This window comes from Callithrix jacchus, chromosome 7 (assembly GCF_049354715.1).
Source record: "Callithrix jacchus isolate 240 chromosome 7, calJac240_pri, whole genome shotgun sequence".
In the NCBI taxonomy this organism is placed as follows: Eukaryota; Metazoa; Chordata; class Mammalia; order Primates; family Cebidae; genus Callithrix; species Callithrix jacchus.
In genome coordinates this window covers 116,011,000-116,021,120 of record NC_133508.1, presented here as the reverse complement: position 1 = coordinate 116,021,120, position 10,121 = coordinate 116,011,000, and the positions used below count along the sequence as shown (strand labels likewise).

At 36.6% G+C, this 10,121-nt stretch overlaps 1 pseudogene; it reads right to left on the bottom strand.

Moving 5' to 3' along the window:
* Positions 1-1,144: 1,144 nt before the first annotated feature.
* Positions 1,145-2,701, bottom strand: LOC100389312 (SNW domain-containing protein 1 pseudogene; annotated as a pseudogene).
* Positions 2,702-10,121: the final 7,420 nt, after the last annotated feature.

Here is a 10,121-nt window from a genome sequence, read left to right as displayed (position 1 = left end):
GGAGCTGGGCCTGGACTGATGGCAATGGGGAATAGTTGAAATATCAGCTACTTCACCTGTTAATCTAGATTTTCTCTGGTCCTGATCTCCTATTTTCCAGTTAATTGCTGTGTTGTGGAGTTCTGTCCTCTTCCTCCACTAATATCCAACTTAAATACATAGCATCATAACAATCTTGAGTTAGTTGCTCACAGTGAATTTAGACCCAGACAGTTGAAAGAAGTTTTTACTTCCTGATCATTGTTAGGTGAGATCCTGACCTAATACAAGCAACTCATTTTTTTCTAACTTGTTTTTATTGTCTTACATATTTCCATTTTGTGTGTAAATGATATTCCATATACCAAAGTTGTGTAGCATTCTAGTTAAAGATCCATAAAGAAGGTACATAAACAAAATATCCCAAATTGACATGTGTTGCTTTCTTGTTACTAACTAGACTCTAACCAATTGAAGTAATTACATAATATACTAAGTCAGACGGCTACGTGCTGCTTTAGAATTGCAAACTGTTTTTATGAAAGCTTATTTTTATTTTTAATCTACTTAGAAATAAGGTTGCCAGATTTCGTAAATATATAGAACACCTAGATAAATTTGAATCTCAAACAAACATTTTTATACGTCTGAAATACTGAATATGTCATTTATTTTTTGTCTAAATGTTTTTATTTGAAACCAATAGCTGCACCAAGCAACAGCTTACTTTGCCTACTCCAAATTAAAACAGAGCCCAATAGGGGCAAAATTTATTTGGCAGGACAGCTCCAGTATGCGAACATCCTCCTACTCACTGTGGTTGGGGTAACTTTACTCATATGCATCTGTTCTTACACAAAATATTACCCACAAACTACTAGTGTCACACAAAAGGAAACAGTCTTGATTTTGTATGTGGAGCAGCATGTTCTAGAAATGTTGAAAGGTGGGAGAAGCACAAACACAATCCACTCTTTTAAAAAAAAATGCAATAATTCAAAGTAGTATTTTCTATCCTCCCCACTCTCAAGTAATAAAAAGTAATGCTGGGGTCTGGCACCCAGATATGGTTTTTATCCTGACCATTTACAAAGCATTTCCCCATATGACTTGCATCATTAGTGTTATGGATAATAATAGTTCATTCGCTTTAAGAGACCTATGTCTACTCCTTCCTCCTTTTCCTGCCTCCATTCCCACATTCCGTGTGAGCTGCTATCTGAGGTTCTTTTAGAAGCCATCATGCTGTTTGGCTTCTTCCAAAAACTTGTCCAAACCAAAAGGGTCTTCCTCTAACTAAACTGGTCCTTCTCGGTCTCTCTGCCTACAGTTTGAATCAGAAAACGCCTTGTCGAGAACAAATCTGTTGGTCTTTATTCCGGCTTCTAGGTCATAATCGTACATGTCCTTGTCCAGATTTATACTGGCCCTATAAATACACTGAGCGATAGCTTTACCACCTCTCCAGGCTTGATCATAAACATGATAAATTTCATCTTCTCCACCTGCAAATCCGCTGTCCATACCCTTGGATTGGTTGAAGAGCCTTCAGTCGTACTAAACTTCGTTGAAAGTCTGAGGATTAGGAACACTGAGAGCAATGACTTCACTGGTAGCCTGATTTCCAGTTCTCTGAAGTTTTGACCTCTTAACAGGACTGCCCTGGAAAGATTCCAGTCACACTGTCTCTCTCTTCACCTGCCATGCCGGATTTCATCCCTCTCACACGCCTCCCCATCCTTTTTCCCCCATGAGTTTTGATCCCAACTCCATTCTCTCTGGCTTTCAGGACCATTTCTCTAAGTTTCCATTCACGTTTTTCCTTTTCTTTCTGAGCCATTTTTCTCTCTACTTGGGCACACATTTCCACAGCTTCACGAGCCTTCCGATCAGCAATGTGGAGGGCTTCACTCAGTTTGGCAAAAATTTCATTTATGTGTACTGTCTGTAGTCCTCTTCCATCAGCAGCCAGACCTTTATCTAATGAAATTGTATAGCCCTTTGCATTTTTCCACTTAGAAATACAAAGATTGTTCCTTTACAGTCATCCTTCGGCTAGGAGAATGCATAACAGGTGCAGGAGGAGACCGTGTTCCCCAGGGACTTTTCTCATTAATCTTGAACCTTGGAGGTTCCTTTGGCTCTTTCTGCATTTCTACAATCTGACTAATCCTCTGTTTAGCTCTTGCTGAGGTTGTGTGTATCGGATATACAGAGCAGGAGCCAGTTTGTCAGCTGCCTGAACTGGCATGGCTGCGGCAACCTTCTGTGATACAGATTTGCCCAAAGCTACTCTTTTCTGTTGTCCCTTTAGTGGCTTCTTCATCAGGCCTTTACAGGTCTGGATCATCTGCATTCGTAACCTCTTTTGGAACCAGGTCAGTGTATTTGCTATAAATGATCTTGTCTTTTGACTGTTGTCAAGCGATTGCATCACATTTAATTTTTCCTTCAGAATCTGCTTGAATGGCCAGCACATTCAACGTGTTTTTCTTTCATCCCATATCCAGTGGATACTAAGTCACAGGGATCTCTGGAAAAGCACCTCCATTTCCAAAATCCTCTAATAACTGTGGTACCCACCCATTCCGGGATCCATACGGAGTGGTAATCTTCTCGAGGAGACCAGTCAGGTCTGCCGTGATCTCTTGGATCTTGCCTTTTCTTCAGCCTCAAGCTGATCCTGAGATAGCTGAGTAGGTGAAGGTAAAAAGCTGGTGAGTAATATACTCTTCAATTTCTACCACTGTCTCTTTTATTACCGTAGCTTAACCCACCAGCATCTTTCACATTTTTTCTAACTTTTCCCAGCTGGTCTCCTCCATACTTCATACTTCTACCCATGGTCTCAGAACATGTCAATCTTGTACTCAGAATCCCTCAGTAGCTTCACATTTCACCAATTAAACGCTAAAATCCTTAAAATGGACTGCAAGATGCTAGAGGATCAGGCTCTGCAATTACCTGTCAATCACATCTCCTGTCACTCTCTCCTCACTCACTTTGCTCCTGACATAATGGTGTCTCAGATATTCGTCAAACACACTAGGATCCTTCCTGCTCTGGCTGTTTCCTCTACATCGCTAAAGCCTTCATCTACTTCATGTTTTTGTTAAAATTATTTATCAGAGAAGTTGATGTAGTTTGGTTATTTGTCCTTGCCCAAATCTCATGTCAAAATGTAATCCCCAATGTTGGATGCGGGGCTTGGTGGGAAGTGTTAGGATCATGCGGTGGATCTCCCATGAATGGCTTGGGCCATCCCCTTGGTGTTAAGTGAGCTGTGACTCTGAGTTCACAAGAGCTCTGGTAGTTAAAAAGTGTGTGGCATCTACCAACCCCCCACCTCACCCACTCCACTTTCTTCCTCACAAGAGCTCCTGCTGTGGCCATGAGATGTGCCTGTTCCCAATTTACCATCCACCATGATCAAAGCTTCCTGAGGCCTCCCCATACACAGATGTCAGCACTATGCTTCCTGTACAGCCTGCAGAACCATGAACCAATTAAACCTGTTCTCTTTATAAATTTCTCAGTCTCAGGTATTCCTTCAGAGCAATGCAAGAATGGCTAAATACAAAAGTCAACCCTGACTACTATATTGAAAACTTCAACTGGTTCTCTGCTATGGGAGTCCTATCTCACTTTATTTTTCTCAATGACATTTGTTACCTTCGAATGTACTATATAAATAAATCACTTTATTATGTTTATTTTCAGTCTCTGCCATATTTGAACTTAATCTTCATGAAGGCAGTGATATTTTGTTATTAGTGTTAAATCTACAGCGTAATTAGTAGTTTCCAGAACATATGTATGGCAGACATACAAGACAGAAGTAACTTAAATGAAGGATACCGAGATGACGTGGCATGATAGATGCACTTGATAGCCGTAACTTAAGCATCCTCTGAGAATGCAGATGTCCCTACTTTATATTTCTTACAAGTGGCACAAAACTGCATCTTTTTACAAATGGTTCTCCTGTCTTGGCTGTGCCTTATATATGATTTCTTTTGATAAACCTTATGTCTCATTCTCTGGCTCTGGGTCTCTTCTTCAGTCTCACACACAGTGCCCTCTCATTAGAGTCAATACAGGTCTGGCATGACAAGATAGTAGGCACTCAAAAAAATTCGTTGAATCTGCAATAAATGAAATGTAATTTAGACTATAATGAGATAGAAACTATTAATTAATAAAAATCATTTTGTAATTATTATGTATACCCCCTAGAGTGGGAAAAAATTAAGAAATATAACAATCTGGGGAGAATGTGAATAATCAGAAATTATTACAAATTGCCTCTAAGATTGCAAATTTGGACATTTTTTAGAAAACCTGTCGATACTATTCTGTAAAGTTAAACATTCATGTGCCTTGCAAACCAATAATTCTACCTTTATGTAGGAACCCTAAAAAAAACTTATATACATGCTTAATATATATGCAAGAATATTCAGAACAGTATGATTACTAATAAAATACAGAAGCTACACATATGTACTTTGACAAATGAATAAAAAAATGGTGTTATATTTACTCAATCAAATATGACAAAGCAGTTAAAGTGAATAAAACACAACTATTTGTAAAAATGTGGATCCATCTCAAAATGTTAAACAGAAAAGTCCCATAAGACTACAGAAGTTATGAAACTATGTTTATAAGTCTCAACAGAAACAAAATTAGGTTATATTTGACTTTGACTTATATGCGTATGTCAAAAAAGCTAAATATATCGGTGTCTTTGTGTGTCTATGTAAGTATATGCATGTGTCTGTGTGTAAATAAATAACTACAGTAGTTTTCTCTGGTAGAAAGGTAGGATAGGCATGCAAAGTGTATATGAGTAGATAAGTAACATTTTAGCTCTTGAGTTGGTTGATGGGTTCACCAATGTTTGTTATAATATTTTTTAACATATAGACATATCAAATATAATTTTTATTTTTAAAAATATTTAAATATTTGTATATCTAAACAAAAATAAAGGGAAAAGGAACTACAAAATGCTCATAGTACTGTTTTGCTTTCTTTAAAAACAAGTTCGGGTGTATTCGTGATGTGGAACAATTATCAGTTTTCTTTTCAAAATTCTCAGAGATCTTTGGTCATTGATAAATTCCAAATTCTGTGGTTTATAATATATTCTATTTAGATTTTTGATCTTTCAAACTTCTTTAAGAAGTCTCAGTACATATTTGAGACCCAAGTGTTTTATTTTTAGTGTTTCACTTTGCTCTTTTTATTAGCTGAAATTACCTTCTTGAATTATTGTGACATAGAAGAAAGAGGAAAAAGGAAAGTCATCTGAAGACATATTCTTTTTAACCAGCTCATCTATTCCACATGCTTACAAATAATTCAACTGTGTTTATTCTCAACAAAACTCTGCTATTATTCTAATGATGGATAGCCTGTTCTTTACAGTTCTATCATATTTCCTGATCCATACCAATTGCCTAGATGAAGCTATGAATGTGGCCACAGTGATAGGTGACTGCGAAGGTTTTGTGAGAGGCATTTTCTTCTGCAGGGCAGACAAAATGCTTGGAATGGGGGATTAAAAAAACAGTAAAGCTCATTCCCATTGCATTATGTATTTTGATGCATTTCTAATGTATTCCTTTTCAAAGCATATCTACGCTGAAGTAGTGGCAAAGACAGAATGAGCAACAGTTGCTGTTTTATGCACACCAAGTACCCATTTTTAAAATTCTTAAAAATGAAGCAAAGCAATTTAAAAAGAGCAAGTGGCATGGTTGCTTTTTTAAAAAATATGTTTTCTCTGTAGCTACATTTACCAGACTCAAAAATTGCAAATGAAACAATATATGAATTTGGCTATACCAAGTTTCTTGAAAACTGTCTAATACAAAGATATTAAATCCATATATTTATGCATTGAATGCAGATTTCTTAATACAGTGCCAATACTTCTTTCGCAATTATTCAACAAGATTGCATTTTGTATCAAGATATATTTCAGATGATGAAAATATTCCATTCAACAACGCTTTGGATCAACAATAATTTTATTAATAATTAGAGACATATTTTCTTCCCTTTAAGTACTCTCCTTGACTTTCTGTAGTACCTGAGAAATTTCCAAGTAAATGAAAGTTTGACTTGCCTGTTGAAGTCAAATTATTTTATGTGTTTGAATTACAAATTGAAGGGGGCTATGGTTTTACTGACTCACTTTTGTGTTCAAATGCAAAAGTTTTTGAAGTCATTTTGTGTTCACAGTCTGTGATTGCTCCTTCTCAGTCTCCTTCCCCTCTTTTGAAGTCATTGTTGAATAAAGATGAAAAAAAGACATGTCCTATTAGCTAAATCAATATTGATATTCAAGAAAAAGATCTAAAATAATTTTTAAAGAACTATTCTCACATAAAAATAAATCAACTTTGGTAATTTATTTTCTAAAATAGTTTGGCTTTGATGTTTATGCAAGACCGACTTCTTGCTAAGTCTTTACTCTAAGACATTTCACAATGGAGGTCCCCAGTGTTTGTCCTTGTCATTTTATAGGATTAATTTAATCTAGTCATTCACCTAACTGCCTAAACCTCTTGTTAGCATGTAGTCCCTAACTAAGACTTTGAAGTTGTTCTTCAGACTTTCTAAAATATCTCTTTCATTCACTCTCAGGATGTACCATTCATCATACCTTCAGTGGCTGTGGAAAACAAACTCTCTTTACAGTCTTTTTAAAGCTCTGAAAACTCATTTGTTAAAGGAGGGGTTTTGAAAGAAGTATTGTCTTTCGGGCTTAAAGTTTATGCTTTTTCGTCACTTACCACAAAATGAGTACATTTACAATCACAGTTTTTAAAGAAGTTAAAGAAATGAAATTTTAATCTGGATGCTTAGAGGGAAGATGAAAGCAAAATGGGAAAGCCAAAGCAGTAAGTAAGAAAAGAAACCTCAGAGATGAATCATAGCAAAGAAATATGTTTATCATTATGCTCAGAATCTATAGACTTTTAACCGAAATATTAAGTCCTTTGAAATGTTTTAAAAACATGAAAATCTGAAATTGATTCTCACTCAAGAATTCAACGATTAGAATTTCATGAGCTTCTGCCCCATCTTGGTGAAGCTTTCCTTACTAACATTACTTATCAAGATACTTGGCATTTTTTCACAGCATGCATAAGTCACAACACAGACACCTTTCATCGTCAAAATAAATGGATATTGAACTTTGAATAAAACATACCTCTTCTATCTTAATCTCAGATTACTGAGTGCGCTCCTCTCTCTTTGTTGTCAGATTGTCTTCAGGTGATAGTTTATTCTTTTATGAATTCCAGGATGAAGAAGGACGGACCAAGGATTTCCTTAGGAAGTATCTGTCTATAAATAGGAAAGGAGTAGGAAAGATGCACTGAGATTCTTATAGGACCCCAAGTCACTTCTATTAGGCTACATTTCTAAGAGATACTAAGTTCTTTATTTTTTTATATTTTAAGTTCTGGGGTACATGTGCAGATCTTGCAGGATTGTTACATAGTTATACAAATGCCACGGTGGTATGCTGCCTCCATCCCCCAGTCACCTACATTAGGTATTTTTCCTAATGTTATCTCTCCCCAATATCCCCACCCCCTTCTATCCCTCTCCTAGTCCCCCATCCCCCAAGAGACTCCAGTATGTGATGTTCCCCTCCCTGTGTTCATGTGTTCTCATTGTTCAACAGCCACCTATGAGTGAGAACATGAGGTATTTGGTTTTCAGTTCTTGTGTCAGTTTCCTGAGAATGATGGTTTCCAGTTTTATCCATGTCCCTGCAAAGAACATGAACTCATCCTTTTTTATGGCTGCATAGTGTTCCATGGTGTATATGTGCCACGTTTTTATCCAGTCTATCCTTGATGGGCATTTGGGTTGGTTCCAAGTCTTTGCTATTGTAAACAGTGCCGCAATGAACATTCCTCTGTGTGTGCCTTTATAATAGAATGATTTATAATCCTTTGGGTATATATCCAGTAATGGGATTGCTGGGTGAAATGGTGTTTCTATTTCTAGATCCTTGAGGAATTGCTACACTGTCTTCCACAATGGTTGAACTAATTTGCACTCCCACCAACAGTGTAAAACTCTTTCTATTTCTCCACATCCTCTCTAACATCTATTGTCTCCAGATTTTTTAATGATTGCTGTTCTAACTGACATGAGATGGTATCCCAAAGTGGCATTGATTTGCATTTCTCTAATGACCAGTGATGATGAGCATTTTTTCATATGTTTTTTGGCCACATAAATGTCTTGTTTTGAAAAGTGCCTGTTTATATCCTTCACTCACTTTTTGATGAGCTTGTTTGTTTTTGTCTTGTAAATTTTTTTTAGTCCTTTGTAGATTCTGGATATTAGTCCTTTGTCAGAAGGGTAGCTTGCAAAAATTTTTTCCCATTCTGTTGGTTGCCATTCACTCTAATGATTGTTTCTTTTGCTGCGCAGAAGCTCTTAAGTTTAGTTAAATCCCATTTGTCTATTTTGGCTTTTGCTGCCATTGCTTTTGGTGTTTTAGTCATGAAGTCCTTGCCTATGCCTATGACCTGAATGGTATTGCCTAGGTTTTCTTCTAGGGTTTTTATGGTGTTAGGTCTTATGTTTAAATCTTTAATCCATCTGGAGTTAATTTTTGTATAAGGTATAAGGAAGGGGTCCAGTTTCAGCTTTCTGCACATGGCTAGCCGGTTTTCTCAACACCATTAATTAAACAGGGAATCCTTTCCCCATTGTTGGTTTTTGTCAGGTTTGTCAAAGATCAGATGGTTGTAGTTGTGTGGCATTAATTCTGAGGCCTCTGATCTTTTCCATTGATCTATATCTCTGTTTTGGTACCAGTACCATGCTGTTTTGATTACTGTAGCCTTGTAGAATCATTTAAATTCAGGTAGCATGATGCCTCCAGCATTTTTCTTTTTTCTTAGGATTGCCTTGTCTATGCGGGCTCTTTTTTGGTTCCATATGAAGTTTAAGGTGTTTTTTTCCAGTTCTGTGGAGAAGGTCATTGGTAGCTTGATGGGGATACAGTTTAATCTGTATATTACTTTGGGCAGTATGGCCATTTTCACAATATTTATTCTATCTAACCATGAGCATGGAATGTTTTTCCATCTGTTTGTGTCCATCTCTTACTTCCTTGAGCAGTAGTTTGTAGTTCTCCTTGAAGAGGTCCTTTACCTCCTTTCTTAGTTGTATTCTTATGTATTTTATTCTTTTTATAGTAATTCTGAATGGGAGTTCACTCATTTGGCTCTCTGTTTGTCTGTTATTGATAGTCTTGTGATTTTTACACATTGATTTTATATCCTGAGACTTTGCTGAAGTTGCTTATCAGCTTAAGGAGATTTTGGGCTGAGACAATGAGGTCTTCTAAATATACAATCATGTCATCTGCAAATAGAGACAGTTTGATTTTCTGTTTTCCTAATTGGATATCCTTTATTTCTTTCTCTTGTCTGATTGCTCTAGCTAAAACTTCCAATACTATGTTAAATAGGAGTGGTGAGAGAGGGCACCCTTGTCTAGTGCCAGTTTTCAAAGGGAATACTTCCAGTTTTTGCCCATTCAGTATCATATTGATTGTGGGTTTGTCATATATAGCTTTCATTATTTTGAGATACATTCAATTGAAACCTAGTTTATCGAGAGTTATTAACAAAAAGTGCTGCTGAATTTTGTCAAAGGCCTTCTCTGCATCTGTTGAGATATCATGTCACTTTTGTCTTTGGTTTTGTTTATGTGATGGATTATAGTTGTAGATTTGCCTATGTTGAACCAGCCTTACATCCCCAGAATGAAGCCTACTTGATCATGATGGGTAAGCTTTTTGATGTGCTATTACATTTGACTTGCCGGTATTTTATTGAAGATTTTTGCATCTATGTTCATCATGGATATTGGCCTGAAATTTTCTAGTTAGTTGTGTCTCTGCCAGGTTTTGGTATCAGGATGATGTTAGTCTCATAAAATGAGTTAAGGAGGATTCCCTCTTTATATATTGTTGGAATAATTTCAGAAGGATTGGTACCAGCTCCTATCCGTACATTTGGTAGAATTTGGCTATAAATTCATGTGGTCCTGGACTTTTTTTGGATGGTAGGCTATCAGTTGCTGCCTCAAGT